The sequence below is a fragment of the Plodia interpunctella genome, chromosome 16 (genome assembly GCF_027563975.2).
Source record: "Plodia interpunctella isolate USDA-ARS_2022_Savannah chromosome 16, ilPloInte3.2, whole genome shotgun sequence".
Classification (NCBI taxonomy): domain Eukaryota; kingdom Metazoa; phylum Arthropoda; class Insecta; order Lepidoptera; family Pyralidae; genus Plodia; species Plodia interpunctella.
Genome location: NC_071309.1, coordinates 909,220 through 915,384, shown reverse-complemented (window position 1 = coordinate 915,384; position 6,165 = coordinate 909,220).

Genomic DNA, 6,165 nt, shown 5'->3' with positions numbered 1-6,165 from the left:
TGTGTGAGTGAGATAAAACGCCAGGGTTGGCGACACAATGCAGTGCATTGGAGAACGTATGATATAACGTAGCGTTCTCTCGTCCCTAATCAACTGGAAACTGTACGGAGCCGAGAGACGCCGTATTATGTTTGGAATACCGATTTTTTTGCGTCATTTCAAGTTTTTACAAATATGAAATGATTATACATAATTGAATGAGAACGAAGGAAATCTTTGGTCGTTCACGGTAATATAAGCAATAACGGATCAAATTTATTGTATCATAGAATAGTTTTGACATGGTTATACTACTTTGTAAAACATTTTTATATAGTTATTTGCATGTCAAGTGATATTTTGTCATAATATTAATAGTTTATCGGTGGGGCTAGCACGAATATTTGCTAGAAAGTAATCATATCGACAATGTAAAAATGTATTATGGAAAAAATAAATAGATTCCCTCACGATTGCGCTGTTCGTTTTTGTAAAAACTCGTGCTAGCTCCAAAGTATAATTCGGCCGTGCAAAGCCCAGTAGCGCCCTCATATTCAATAAATTTGAACTGATACTAATAAATATGATTATAATGATAAGTAATAATTTCCATTTAATTTACTTAACATTGACAAATCTTTGAAACTAAATCATATGGTTAATTATGGCGCCAAAAGTGACATAATTTGCACGACCTTACACACAGAAGCTGCTAGCTGCTAGTTTAAAAAAATAATCCTTTTTTAAATTAAAATAAGTGTAAGTCAACCACAGTGCTCTATGATTTTTTAATTTCTATAAAGAAGGTTCTTATGTGAAAACGATTGAGAAAAAGCAAATGTTTTTGTTTTATTTAACTGGCCACAATCAAATGTTTTTTTTTTTCTTTTAGAAAGAAATATTAAAAAATAAAATTGTAATATTTTTTTTCATACATCTATTATTTTAATTTCATATTTAAATTGTACTTAGTTCAATGAAATGCAATAAGTCTGCTAGGATCTCGTTATCATATATACTTACTTGATTTTTTATTATAGATATCAATATAAAAATTCTAACAGAAATCACTGTTGTTTCTTTTTTCTTCTTCTTCATAGTATTCCACATGGCTGAGGGTCATTACGTGGAATGAAACGCACAACAACGTTCTTGGCATCATTAACGGAGTGGTTTGCCTTTGCCTTCTCCATTTCACAAGTTAATAACCAACCAGTGTGCAGGTTTCCTCACGATGTTTTCCTTCACCGGAAGCAAGTGGTAGTCGATGAAAACTAAGTACTATACATGAGTCAGATTGGTATACAAACTGGCACGAGTAGGATTCGAATTTCGTTTCGGTGACAATGCATTATTATGATAAGCATGACCCGATGGTGCGCCCAGGAACGGCTCCCGACGAGGGGACTCCATGCACGGACATATTTTTTGTCACGCAATGAATGCAATAAGATTCTCTCATGGCAACGAGTAATATTGGCACAGGTATATGTAAAAAAAAATACTATGGGCAATTACAATGCAATCTAGTCGAGCGAGCATCTAGGAGAATAATCATGAACTCAGTAACTAAATAGGTACGATATAGCGGTTTCTACCGTAGCTATATAAACTCTTAACTGGAAAGTCCGCATATAGCCAGAATATGAGGGTTCTGTTTATTATTGTCCTAGTATAGTAGCTAGTACGTAGTAGAATACAATATTACATTGTGCACCGAGAAAAGAAAGTTAACAGTCATAACAGATTCTAACAAGGGTAAAGGTATATGAGGCTCGAGATGCGAGTCGAAAGTCGCGAACCCCTGAGTTGTGAATCTTATTGTCTTACGAGTGGCACCATAGAATTTTGAATACCTAATCTGAGTGATTTGGTAGGTACAGTCTGCCACAGAGAAATCTGACACCCCCCCCCCCCCCCCCGCGATTTGAACACCATCTCTTAGGAGGTCAGATTTCTCTGTGGCAGACTGTACATATACGTCACCTGCCTGCCTACGCGGATAATAAATAAATATAATGAAATGCAATTTCTAATTCATTGTTGCAATTAAATTGATTAAATTGTCCAGCATATATGTCTTAAATTAAAAATGAAGGGATAAATTTATAAAGCTGTTGTGATACCCGTAATTATGTATGGATCGGAATGTTGGGCCACCAAAGTGCAGGACGAAAAGAGACTTCACTCTACTGAAATGCGGATGTTACGCTGGATGTGCGGGGTTACAAGAATGGACAGGGTAAGGAATATTTATATTTGAGGAAGTTTGAAAGTTGCGCCTATAAATGATAAAATTATAGGTAATAGACTCGGTTGGTTTGGACACGTGATGAGGAGAGAAGAGAATCATTTACTGAGGAAAGCTTTAAGTAGGAAGGTACACGGATATAGAGGACGAGGAAGGCCTAGGAAGAGATGGATGATTGTGTCAGGGAGGATGTGAGGCTGCTGGGGGTGGATCCAAATATGGCAAAAGATATAGAATTGTGGAGGGAACAGACATTTTGCGCCGACCCCAGATGATGGGACAAGGTAAGGCAAATGATCATTAACTAGTTTAATCCCAAATAAGAAACTCTAATTACTCCGAATAAAAGATAAAAAAATATTGAATAATATTCTTTTCAACCTGTTGCGGCCGCAGCTTCGCCCTCGTCCCTGGTAGTATTCATAAGTACTTATATAGATTAAATTCACAGGCTTTAAGCTACTAATAATCGTTTTCCCACACTTGATAGAGAACCCTAAAACGAGCCCTATTAAATCAATCGACATAAAACAGTGTGTTATGGTCTGTGACCGAACCATAGTGCAGGGGTGTTCAGCACGAGTCATGTATTTATTTTTCTTTACACAGAAGTGTACTGGACCACAACCTAGCTAGTAGGTGAGTATAAATTAAATCTACACGTGCTAATTTATAAATGTGAAAAACTGTTCGTCCACCATCACAGCTAGACCGCTGAATATGTTGTGGTTTGTGTAAATATATATACTAGCTGCACCCCTGGGCTTCGCTCCCGTGGGCATTTCCGGACAAAAAGTATCTTATGTCCTTCTCCGTACTTCAAACTATATGTATACAAAATTTCATGAAGATTGGTTGAGCAGGTAAAGCGTGAAGAGGTAACAAACTTACTTTCGCATTTATAATATTAGTTAGGATGGATAGTTCAAACAATATGTTTGATTTAACTCGTATTTCGCGCCTTTTTATTTAGAAATAGAAATAAATTACCGATTTTACAACCCCAGAAACCGGAAATAGGGGGTGAAAGTTCGTATGACAAACGCATCCGATACATTTTGCCTGGCTAGTTCCCTACTAGTTGTTAGCTAGTACTAGACCTCGCGAACACAATAATTTTTTACAAATTTGTGAATATTTCAAAAACGACTGAAACGATTTTGATGCCCCACGAACTTAAAAATTCCATAGGCATAACCTACATACCTTTTAAATTTCATCAAAATCGGACCAACAACGGTTCGAAAGTTATCGAGTTACAAACAGGTATACATGAAATTTATTTTTGCCCGAGGTAGAATATGTAAGACCTCGCTCACTCCGCTCGCTCGGTCAATTATCTCTTACGAGCATAGCATGGGATCGCCTTATGCCTGACCACTGGACAAAGTTGTTGCTTTTAGGTACAATTAATCTGGCCCGCATTCCTGTTGCACTGGACTGAAGACGGTAAGGTAATTTGTTATATAAGCCAACGAGATTTTCTTTGTGATCGCAAGCCCACCACTCCACTTTGTACACGTCTCATCCAAGACTCCCCTACAAGTGACCAAAGAACTTGAGTTCATAACAAATTATCTTTAATTGCCATTGAAGTGACGCTTGCGATAGGCCGTGCAATGCCCTCGCTAGATATACCTCTGAATATCATTCGTTCAACTTATGTTAATGCATATTTTATATGGCCTATATCACGTTATTAAAACTCTCGGCGTGGATGCAAATATAGGATCTATAATCAAGGATTAGGGTGAACCAGCTCTGGCCTGAAATGATGCGATCTCTTCGCGCGGAATTACTGTATTCATATTTTCGAGTGTGTTATTAGTTAGGTACTAGATGTTGTGCGGGGCTTCGCTCCTGTGGGAATTTTAAGATGAAATATAGCCTATATATAGCAATCTTGGATAATGTACCTTTCTAATGGTGAAAGAATTTTTTAAATCGGTTCTATAGTTTCGGAGATTACCCGCCTCAAATATACTAACTCACAAACGCGTATACCTTTTTATAATAATAGTATAGATTATTACACTACAACACTGATGTCAGTTTCTATTCAAGTCGCCTAAAGATATCTGATACGGCCATGGAATTTGTAGATACTCCGTAGTACATAATGCCATGAACACGGCTTTAGTAAATTGGCAATCAGTGTGCAGGTTTCCTTTACCCCTTTACCGGAAGCAAGTGTCTCTCTCTCTCTCATTATATCAAAAATTACAAATGAAAGTGATTGGTATACAAACTCATGTTGCTCATTATACATTTTGAAGATTCTTCATTATTCTTCTTCAGATTCTTCATTAACGACCGACCGCCTACCTGAGGTCAATCCTCATTGGAAATTCTATTTTTGCGGTATCAGCAATTATGTAAATTATTTCTTTCACGCTTAATATACAATGCATAGGTACATACCTACTGCACAGGTCCTTGTCTCCTGACCTTAGGACAGAGCAGCAAAGGTCGGCGAGGTCGTGCCCGTGTCCTTTGGGTTACCTCCACTCCACGTTCAGCGTCTCTTCACCCCTGCAAATTAGATTTAATTGAAATTTCGTCACCACAACGTGACGATCAACTATTTATTAAAGCAACATTTTTCTTCATATAGGTGACTACTAAATCGTCCCGACTTTGCATGGGCAATTTCATCCATGTTATAAACATGTAAATTGTAAACCTTCCTCTGAAATCCTCTTATATCTATTAGAAAAACCTACATTAAAATCCGTCCTTTGAATACATTATAGGAACAAATACAGAGCGGGAAGCGACTTTCGTTTTATACTATTTAGTCTGTGTAATGTCGTAGTCATGTTGCTGGCCAAGTCCAAAGAATGAAAAGCGCGTAGTGTAGCGATTCATATAATTTTTAATTTACATATATTATTATATTCAATAATAAAACCGACATATCATGTCTGTCTGTGGACAATGACAGGATGGCGCGCGGCGTATTTCTTTGCCGGTGATGCCAGTTGTTCATGGCGATATTAATGAGTTATGACTCGGATACAAATAAAAATAATGTACCTATATATATGTACAGTCAAAATCATATAAGTTACCCTGCGTGACTTTGGCCAACGTCTTAGTTTGGCCATACAAACAAAGGATGTCACCAGCCTTCTTCTCTGCCGCGTAACGATGACGATCTACAGTCAATTTTTTTTTCGGAACAAAACTCGTTTAATCATGCCAGAAGGGCTTACTAATATTGTTTCTTACATACCTATTTAAATACATACAAAATTTATGATTGAATACCTAGGCGCTCAAAGGCATTTTCGTTAAACACCAAATATAAAAACACCAAAGGCTTCTTGGCGATGTTGACATTTTAGATTTAGCATGCGACTACGTAACAATGATGGATAGTCACATCATGACGATATTGCTGGTGACGCCTGATGACTCACTTAGATTTGCTGTGATATGATAACACCTTGTGATAATAATGGGCGGTTTGTGATAGCGCAAAAAATATCACAGCTATCAAATAATGTAAGCAGGGGTCTAGGGGGACATGGGGGCGTTATTCGCGAGATTGTGGAGGCTTCCGCGGGCGGGGTCACCGACCTCTCCCCCCGCGCGGCGCGGGCGAGCCAATGTCAGGGCCGGTGCAGCCGCGATCAGCTGACGTCTGGCGGCGCGCGGGGGACGCGGCTCGGCGGCGGCTGCAGTCCAACAGTCGGGCCCCGATCCTCGCCGGAGGCAGACGTCTCCGAAACTCGCGCCGCGTCTAATTATAGCAGCAGGCGGCGGCGCCGCGCGCTACTCCGGCGCCAGGACTGTCCTCACGAGTCAGGTACCTGAAGTAGCGCGCGGGGCCGTCGCCTCGACCACCAACAAGATTGTCCAGTCGGAGCCGAAACCGCCGCACGCCCATTGTACTTCATCAGGTGCTCTGGTGATGTTGGTTCCAGGCGCTT